Source organism: Triticum dicoccoides, chromosome 1A (assembly GCF_002162155.2).
Source record: "Triticum dicoccoides isolate Atlit2015 ecotype Zavitan chromosome 1A, WEW_v2.0, whole genome shotgun sequence".
In the NCBI taxonomy this organism is placed as follows: Eukaryota; Viridiplantae; Streptophyta; class Magnoliopsida; order Poales; family Poaceae; genus Triticum; species Triticum dicoccoides.
The window spans coordinates 479,210,399-479,221,274 of NC_041380.1; positions in this window are offsets into that span (position 1 = coordinate 479,210,399).

Here is a 10,876-nt window from a genome sequence, read left to right on the forward strand (position 1 = left end):
TTCATTTCACATAGATCTGAATGTATAAGTTCTAGTGGTGCAAGATTTCTTGTCTCCGCAGTCACATGAGACTTACGAGGTTGCTTAGATTGCACACACACTTGACATTTAGATCCCTTAACGGTGGTGAAACTAGGGATTAAGTTCAACTTCGCTAGTCGCGACATGCAACCAAAGTTAACATGACAAAGTCGTGAATGCCACACATTTGATTCACTATTGTTGCAAATATGATTAACAACTTTATTACAAACGTCTGATAAGGATAAACGAAACAGGCCTCCTGACTCATAGCCTTTACCAACAAAGGTTCCATACTTGGATATTACAAATTTATTTGACTCGAAGACAAGCTTATAGCCATCTCTACACAGAAGAGATCCGCTAACAAGATTTTTATTGATGGAGGGGACATAATGCACGTTCTTCAGCCGCACGATCTTCCCCGAAGTAAACTTCAGATCGACCGTGCCAACACCACGAACAGAAGCACTTGAACCGTTGCCCATCAGCACGGTTGAAGTCCCTGCGGTCTGATAAGACGAAAACATGGAAATATCACCGCATACATGCACATTAGCACCCGTGTCAATCAACCAATCAGGAGAATGACATACTGAAAGAATAGTGGGAAATATACCATACCCAGCATCCTTCATGTCAATGTCCCCGATGACAACATTAGCGGTCTTGCCGCCTTTCCCAGGATGACGCTTGTCATAGCGATTGGGGCAACTAGGAGCCCAATGATCAGGATCTCCACACACGTGACAAGCACCTTTCTTCTTGTCATTCTTCTTCTTGAAGTTCGTGTGCTGCAGAGCCTTGTTCTTCCCATCAAACTTTCCTTTACCATCAAACTTGCCCTTGTTCTTGAACTTGTGGGACTGGAAGTTTTTCTTCTGTACCAGATTGGCACTAGATCCTCCCTCAATACCTCGAGCACGTGTGTCCTTTGCTCTCGCCTTTTCTTCCACATCAAGAGTACCAATGAGATCCGGAACGGAAAACTCCTGTCTCTTATGTTTTAGTAAGGTAGCAAAGTTCCTCCATGAAGGAGGAAGCTTAGTGATGATACCCCCGGCAACAAACTTGTCTGGTAGCATGCAGTTGAAGTGCTCAAGTTCTCTAGCAAATGACTGTATCTCGTGAGCCTGCTCAACCACGGAGCGCTCTTCAGTCATCCTGTAATCATAGAATTGCTCCATGATGTACAGCTCAGTGCCGGCATCCGAGACCCCAAACTTGGCCTCGAGTGCGTCCCACATATCTTTTCCATTGTCAATTGACGCATAAGCATCAACTATGTTCTCACCAAGAACACTCAAGAGAGCAGCCTTAAACAAGGTATCCATTTTCTGAAAAGCTTGTGCCTGTTGGGCATCTTGCTCTCCTTCAGGTTTGCCAAGAGTGGCGTCATAGCAGCTCATGGTCTGAAACCATAAGACTGCTCTCACGCGCCACCTCTTATAGTGGATACCCTCAAACATAGGAGGTTTCATGGAAGCAGCAAAACCACTCGGGGTAAATTGCCTATAATAAGGTTTTTGGATTGATTGAAATATGAGCAATTTACCAAATGATTTTATTAACAGAAATAGTAGATAAAACATGGCTAGAATAGCAAATATAAAGCAAGTCATGCAATCTGACAGAGAGAAGGTAAACATCGTCTGCATATATGAACTTGAGATAAACGCATCTAGAACAGTCACTAGATGAAGTTGCTTATACGACATAGAGCCTAACATACGTAGGACAGAAACTAGAGCCAAGAACTGTAGTAGGACTTCTAACAGAAAGGAGAAGAACACGTATGGCACAGCAGCAGCAGGAGCGCTGGACTTGGGGTCGGTGTCCTCGCCTGCCATGTCGTCGAGGAGGTCGTGGATGTCGGGGAAGAAGTCGTCGTCGGGGAAGTAGTCGTCGGCGACCGGATCGCCCGTGATGAAACAGCCAGTAGTCGCGCAGAGCGCTCCCCAAAAACCTTATCACCCTTCTCCCGTACAGGACTCAAAGAGTGCGGTTTCGGAGGCCTACTGTCCCGACCTGCGGTGCACGCCGCAAGCCGGGATGGAGAAGATCGTAGCAGCAGCGCAGTGCTCAGGAACCGGTGGCGAGAGGAAGAAGTAGTTCTGGTGCGTCTCTCTGAGAGGAGCGACCTCCCTTTTATAGGCGCAAGAGAAGGAGGCGAGAGGTTGCGCCGGGAGCTGAAGGGAATGCGGGAGACGAAACGAACAGACAGCAGCCGAAGAGGCGCGCCGTTCGAATTCAGTGTCCAGGCACAGACAAAATGTTTCATCTTCCGAGTGACCTTTCGCATGCCCGTAGTGCGTGGCAAAAATTTAGACATCGGCTCGGCTCATTCCCGCAACCCGCGGCGCGTCGTGACGAGGCGAGGCGAGGCGTGGCGTGGCGAGGCGGGCGGCGGAGAAGGAGCGCGCGTGGATGTCCCTCTTGTTCTCATGCTCATACAAGTGGGGAAGGAGCCTCCCTTATAAGGAGGTCCAACTCCCTCTAAACTAGCAATGTGGGACTAAACTTTAGTAGTATCCCTTGTCTTGCACAAATGGGCTAAGTGGGCCTCTAGGATTTATTAGGAATTTCTGAAATAGTTATTGGGCTGCCCCAATATAGACTAAATTCCAGCAATCCCCCACCAGATCTAGAGGCACACAGAAATTTGCCTTTGGTTCCAAAACACTGTTTTATATACCGGTATTGCAGTGGAGACTGTTAAGTTGAACTTCCACCTAGAGCTCTATGCTACACTAGTAAGCAACTTGAACAGTGGACTGGGCCTTGAACTGCAAGTTTTCTGCGAATCTAGCTTCACATAAAGCCTTGACCGATACGTGGCTACCGTGGGTCTTCCCCGCGGGTGGAGCTTATGCGTCATACTCCATGACCTTTCATGAGTTTACTAGAGAGAACCCTACTCTCATAGATTGCGACGTTTGACAATCAGACTCATATAGGTGTGTTCTTCAAAAGATGTTCTACAGGACAACATCTCTGCTTCAAAGAGCCACTTAGAACACATTAAGATATACATCAACCTGCCATGCAGATTAGGAGAGTATTGCATCTTCATGGAGTGGTATTTTAAAAATAAGGATACTCTCCTCCCAGTTGACCAACAGCTTGTCTTCCACATCTAATTCACGGGATCTCCGATCACAAAGAATAGGTTACCACTGTGAACAACTCATATTGTGGGTCTCATACCCATCTCCCTCGATGCATTATCTATCACATTACGTGATAGACCCTTAGTGAAAGGATCTGCCAGATTTTTAGACGTTTGGATATAATCCAATGCAATAACTCCGGAGTTTCTCATTTTCCTGACAGACTTCAACCTTCTCTGAACGTGTCTTGATGACTTCATGTTATCCTTAGAGCTGTTCACTTTCGTGATCACAGTTTGATTGTCACAGTTCATAAGGATACCCGGTACAGGTTTCTCAACAACCGGCAAGTCATTCAAGAGTCGGCGAAGCCAATCTGCTTCGACCGTAGCTGTATCTAGTGCTGTGAGTTCTGCTTCCATAGTTGACCTCGTTAAGATGGTCTGCTTGCAAGACTTCCATAGTTGACCTCTATATCGTTCCTCCAGTTCCATATAGCCCATAATAATACACATATCCCAATCCAAATACGTGATGCAATATCAGGTTGCACCCCGGCTATCCACGTCCCAAACAATGCATCTAGACTAGCTGGAGGGGTGATGTTAACTGCTATATGGATGGTTCACCAAAGTAATTTTGCGAGAGGACAATCTATAAATAGGTGTTGAATTGTTTCGTTACGATCACAAAAACAACATCGAGCACTACCTACCCATCGTCACTTCAACAGATTGTCTTTAGTAAGGATCACCCGCTTGTAGACAAACCACATGAAAATTTTGATCCATTGGGGAACCTTTACTTTCCAAATATATATCGATCTTGGGATTGGGTCAGACTCACTTAGATCCAAGTACAAAGATTTAACAGTGAACACTCCATTTTCCGTTAACTTCCAGTGAAAGTGGTCCGATTGGTTTGAAAGTTGAACATCCATCAACCTCCTTACCAAGTGTAGCCAGGAATTCCAACGTTCCCCTACTAAGGACCTCCTGAACTGGATATTCAGAGATACTACATTTAATATTGTAGCTACGTATTCCTTCTTACATTGCACAATATTATATAAAGAGGGATACTGAAGGGCTAGGGGCGTCTCTCCTAACCATGTATCCTCCCAAAACCGTGTTGTCGTTCCATCACCAACAACGAATTTGGCCCTATGAAAGAAGGTCTCTTTTGTTCTCATGAGCCCCTTCCAAAACGACGAATCATTAGGTCTTACGGTAACCTGAGCCAGGGTTTTAGAATGAAGATATTTGTTGCGTAAAATCTTGGTTGCCCTTGGCCCCTTCGAAAGTTTTGATCTCGGGTTAGAAGTTGTAGGGCGCTGGATAGATAATTGCCCGACCTCGGCGATAGACGCAAGGAAAATGAGAAAAGAAAATGAACGCCGATGACGTCCCTTTGTCTTCCAATAGATAGGTTAGTGACAGACAACGAGAGAGATAAGGGAAAGTTGTCTCATCTCATTTTTATGAATTAAACTAAGGGTGTGGCTAGGTCTCAATCGACTGACATTTAACCAAGTCTCAGACAAGTTAATAATATATAGGAAGAAAAAAGGATAAAAAGAAAATTCTACACAGATCTTCACGCAAGATCAAACTAACATAGAACCTGAAAGATCGTGGATGTCGCCTAAAGGGGGGTGAATAGGCGCTTTAAAATAATTATGGTTTAGGCTTGAACAAATGCGGAATAAACCTAGCGGTTAATTTGCCAAGCACAAAACCTAAAACAACTAGGCTCACCTATATGCACCAACAACTTATGATAAGCAAGATAAACTACTAGGTGATAGCAAGATATATGACAAGAAACAATATGGCTATCACAAAGTAAAGTGCATAAGTAAAGAGCTCGGGTAAGAGATAACCGAGGCACACGGAGACGATGATGTATCCCGAATTTCACACCCTTGCGGATGCTAATCTCCGTTTGGAGCGGTGTGGAGGCACAATGCTCCCCAAGAAGCCACTAGGGCCACCGTAATCTCCTCACGCCCTCGCACAATGCAAGATGTCGTGATTCCACTAAGGGACCCTTGACGGCGGTCACCGAACCTGTACAAATGGCAACCCTTAGGGGCGGTCACCGAACCCGTACACTTTGGCAACCCTTGGGGGCAGTCACCGGTACCCATCAAATTGCTCGGTGTGATCTCCACAACCTAATTGGAGACCCCGACGCTTGCGCGGAGCTTTACACCACAATGTTTGAGCTCCGAACACCACCAACCGTCTAGGGCGCCCAAGCACCCAAGAGGAACAAGCTCAAGGGTACCAAGCACCTAAAAGTAATAAGCTTCTCAACTTGTAACTTCCATGTATCATGTGGAGAACTCAAACCGATGCACCAAATGCAATGGCAAGGGCACACGGAGTGCCCAAGTCCTTCTCTCTCAAATCCCACCGAAGCAACTAATGCTAGGGAGGAAAATGAGAGGAAGAACAAGAAGGAGAACACCAAGAACTCCAAGGTCTAGATCCAAGGGGTTCCCCTCACAAAGAGAAGAAAGTGATTGGTGGAAATGTGGATCTAGATCTCCTCTCTCTTTTCCCTCAAAAACTAGCAAGAATCCATGGAGGGATTGAGAGTTAGCAAGCTCAAAGAAAGTCAACAATGGGGGAAAAAACGAGCTCAAGAGATTGGGTTCATTGGGGAAGAAGACCCCCTTTTATAGGTGGGGGAAAATCCAACCGTTATGCTCACAACCCGCACAGAGCGGTACTACCGCTCCAAGGAGCGGTACTACCGCTAGGGCGGAAGTACCCCTTTGAAAAACAACAGCGAGGAGGCAAAAGGCCGGAGCGGTACTATCGCTCGTCCTCACGGTACTACCGCTCGACCTCACGGTACTACCGCAAATGGTAGCGGTACTACTGCTTGCGAGCGGTACAAAAAAAATACCTCCGTGCCTACTTCCGTTGAGCAAAACACGAGATTTTGGACCGGAGCGGTACTACCGCTTAGGAGCCGCAGTAGTACTGCTCTGGAGCGGTAGTAAAAAATTACATCCGCTCTAGCCACGGTAGTACCGCTGCAGCCTTTACAAAAACAGCCATAACTTCTGCAAACAGACTCCGAATTCAAAGAAACCAAGTTTGTTGGAAATCTAACGACATGGGCTAATACAATATTGATAGAAATATCAATAAGAAGCAAATGAGAAAAAGGCCCATAATAAAATGGTGAGAACCCTTTCTCGGAAAAGACCGGTAAAACCTTCAATACCGAAAACATCATAGAAGATGCATGCGAACTCTGTTTTCGATGAACTCAAGCTTGTCATCAAGATGACCATAAGCTCCAAGACTCACAAAGAGAACCAAACAAGAACCAAGAAAGATGATGCAATGATGCAATGGTTTGAGCTCTCTACGAATGATACGTTCAAGCTACTCATCGAGAGCCCCCCTTGATAGTACGACAATCGATCCTATGACCCGGTATCCCAACTACCATCATGAAACCGGTAAAATAGAAAACCTATCAAGGGCAAACCTTTGCCTTGCACATGGTCCACTTGAGCTAGATGATGACGATCTTGACTCCCTCAAGTTGGACCACCTTTCTTGATTGTGTTGGCTCGATGAAGACTAGTTGATTGCTCCCCCATACTCCACTATGGGTGAGCCACTCTTCCGCACATCTTCACAAGTCCATTGTCACCACAATGGATGGCAAGCTTCAAGCATTTGATCTCTTAGTGATGCTTCACTTGAATTTGCACACCGCAACCTAACCCCACAAAGAACTCTCACGAAGACCATGGGTTAGTACACAAAGCGTAATGAACAATGCTTACCATACCATGGGATCACTTGATCCCTCTGTACGTCGTGTACGCTTTATGTGTTGATCAACTTGATTCACTCTTGACTTAGTCTTGATCAACCTTGATTCTTTCCAACTCTCTTCATTTGGATGATGTCTTGAAGGTAAACATGAATGATCAAACAATCTTCTTCTTCAAGACATGCTTGCAATAAGCTCAACTCTCAAATGACCAATCTTTGGATAATTCCTTGAATAACACCTTGGTCGACACAAACTCTCCTTGAAACCAACACATGTACTCCAAGAAAAGCCTATGGACAAAACCTTCAAATATAACTCAAGGCAACCATTAGTCCATAGAGATTGTCATCAATTACCAAAACCAAACATGGGGCACCGCATGTTCTTTCAATCTCCCCCATTTTGGTAATTAATGACAATCACTTTCATGAGAGTTTATACAAGGAATTATGCATCACCAAGCAATGCAACAACCAATAATGCATGCGTATGAGATGCAAATGCTTAGGAACAAAACCAAAGCAAGGAGAAAACTCTGAAGACTTCTCCACAAAACTCTCTGAAACTTCCCCCCTTGAAGACATGCTTGCAATAATTTCAACTCTCAAATGACCGATCTTTGGATAATTCCTTGAATAGCACCTTGGTCAACACAAACTCTCCTTGAAACCAACACATATACTCCAAGAAAAGCCTATGGACAAAACCTTCAAATATAACTCAAGGCAACTATTAGTCCATAGAGATTGTCATCAATTACCAAAACCAAACATGGGGGCACCGCATGTTCTTTCAATCTCCCCCATTTTGGTAATTGATGACAATCACTTTCACGAGAGTTTATACAAGGAATTATGCATCACCAAGAAATGCAACAACCAATAATGCATGCGTATGAGATGCAAATGCTTAGGAACAAAACCAAAGCAAGGAGAAAACTCTGAAGACTTCTCCACAAAACTCTCTGAAACTTCTCCCCCATTGGCATCGATTGCCAAAATGGGCGAAAAGCATAGAAGGCCAATATAAATTGTGTTCCTCCATAAATTGTGTATTTCTCAACAAGAGAGTGGAATGCAATACACATATCCAATGGTAATACTTGAAGGAAGACCAACTATATTGAGGCACCAAGATTGCTAAAGGAATGATATGCCACAAGGACATAACAAAGAGAGACACAAGCAATCAAGCAATCGAAAGGTACCAATTGAAGCAAGCAATCAACGGATATCAATTGAACCAACTAGACCAAAGATCCTACGAGCTACATGAATAAAGGATATTGTGATATGAGCAAAGGAGTGTTCTAAAGAAACTAGAGAAGCTCCCCATGATTTGTGCACACATAAGAATTTTTGTATTTGGATACAAAGTGCACAAAATAGGATCATAGCTCCCCCAAAATCAGTAGAAACTTACAATAAGTGCAAGTGGGCATATAGGAAACTAAGCCTAGTACATGTAACAAACACATGGTTGAGAAATAAGTGAAAGAGGCAACTTAAGAATGGGCTCAACCAAAATGATGTGTGTGAGTCAAGGCAATGCACTTGAGAAGACTAATGTACGGATGAGCATTAAGCATCAATAAAGTCTTGAAAGAATGAGGCAACACGGTGCAAGGCCTATCATTCCCACACACAACAAGTAAATGGGTTCGCAAGCTTACTAATAAGCATATAAAGAACCTATGCTTGTGGCAACCCGTGGTGAAGATAGAAGATGAAAGCCTCATCAAGACGAGGGATACCAATTAAGATGGCAAAAGCCTCATAAAGATAAGCATGACAAAAATAATCTTCACCACACAAGAGTGCATTAAGATGCAACGAGATAAGACACGCACTCAAGGCAAAAGTTTTCACGGAGCCACCAAAGAAATAACATAAGAAAGACAAGGTGGACGTGAAAGAAAGGATATCAACTAGATATGCAACTTCTCTCAAGTGTATAAGATTCTAGGTAGACGAAATCATGATGATATATATCTACAAAGAAAGATATACACACAAAATAGTTACAAAAGGAAAGAACAAGATATCCACAAGGAAATCATAAATATACCAATAAGATATTTGCTTGAAAGCATAGCACATGTCTAGATATGGTCTGATTGTATATAAATGAACTCCTACTACACAACCATCAAAGACATCACAACTAGTAATATGAGATCATCGTTGAGATGCTTTGAGAAAGGAAACAAGTATCACAACATGGAGTGAATATCATGCTAAGATGCAACCTACACAAGATTGAAAGCAAGGAAGAATGCATGAAGAGATGCTTGTTACTGAGATATCATTGGAAGGATGTAGTAGTTACCAATTAAGGGTAGATAGTAGTTCATTGATCATCCTAGCTTGAATCCAATAAGTACATGGTGACACCACCTTCCTTGTGAGTGAGCCAAGCGTCCAATGCATCTCCAATTGTTCCTAGAACAACAACACAAACAAAATGGTACCCAAACTCATTGGGACCAAAGAGTTAGAGAACCAACAATACATAGGACAAACTCCACATAAATATGTGCACATAGATATGAAAATGAATTACATGCACATCTCATCCAATTTGAGACTTGGTGGAGTTTCCCCTATATATTGGGTCAAAGAAGGAAAGCATGCCAAAGAAACTACATGAAGTTAATATGCATGCTCAAGAGTTTCAAGAACCGATACCAAAAGAAAAAGAAATGCCAAGTGAAGAAAGGATACCAAATTAATAAATCATCACTTGGAGGATATCATTAAACGATACATCAAGGAATGAGATATCCATTGATACACAAAAAGAAAGATGTCAAACTCCCAAAAGAGAGAATGGTTCCAAACAAACCAAGTGCTCTACAAAGTTTCATGATGGCACAAAGTACCAAAAGAAATGATTTGCATTCCGCCAACACACACTTGAAAAGGATCACAAGGTGAGTGTTCTAAGAAAAATAGGATAGCTCCCCCAAGCATTGTGCATTATGGAGAATTTGCATTTGAGTACAAAAAGCACAAGATGGGATCACCGCTTTCACTATATCTATACAAACAATAGACAAGCTCAAGGAAATAACAAGATCCACAAGTGGTATGGAATACAATGGGAGTTGACACAATCCTAGGCAAGAGATAAGGTAAATAAAAGCAAAGGCTAATGTAAAGATGATCGATAATTTCTACCACACAAGTGAGTACCAATTCTCAAAAGACAATAAGTTTTTGGAAATAATTCCCGGTGGTAGATTGCAAGGATATCAAATATCATCTTAACACCAAGCACAAGCAAATAGCAACGTGTAGAGCTAACATGACACCTAGGAAGAGGGAACCATCAATCTTCAGGGAGTGATGTCTACATGCTCCCGCCCGTGGCGCTCCCCGCCCTCCTCCGCCCCTCCTTCCCCCTCCCCGTCGCTGGTGGCGGCCCGAGCATCCTCCTCTCCCCTCGCTGGTGCGACCCCCCCGCCCCCTTGCCTGCGTGTCGGTGCTCTCCCCCCTTCCCCCTCTCCTCTACCCACGTTGGGATCTCGCTTTTGGGCTCTCGCCCCCGATGAAGACGAGCTGTGTTCCGCTCCTTCCTCGCCCTGCTGTTCGTCGACGGCTCCAGTAAGATCAGCGGCCCTCCCTCCTGCGCCCCGTCCCCGCAAGTTTGCTCCTGGTGGGAGGGGTCGACCTCTGGTTGCCGCGGATCCCGATGTTGGCTGGTTCTGGGTGTCTCGTCGTCGGGACAGGGCCGGTAAGGGCTCGGTTGCTTCTTCTGGGTCTGGCTGCTGGATGCCGCCCCTGATGGGGAGCTTGGTGGCTCCCCATCTTCTTCATCTTCACCTTCTTCTTCATATTCCTCGCGTGATGCATCCTCATCTGCCGTGCCGCCGGCGGCGGGGCTCCCGGGGCGGTTGGTGCCGTCGGTGCCGTTTGACCTAGATCTGGTGGCCGCTC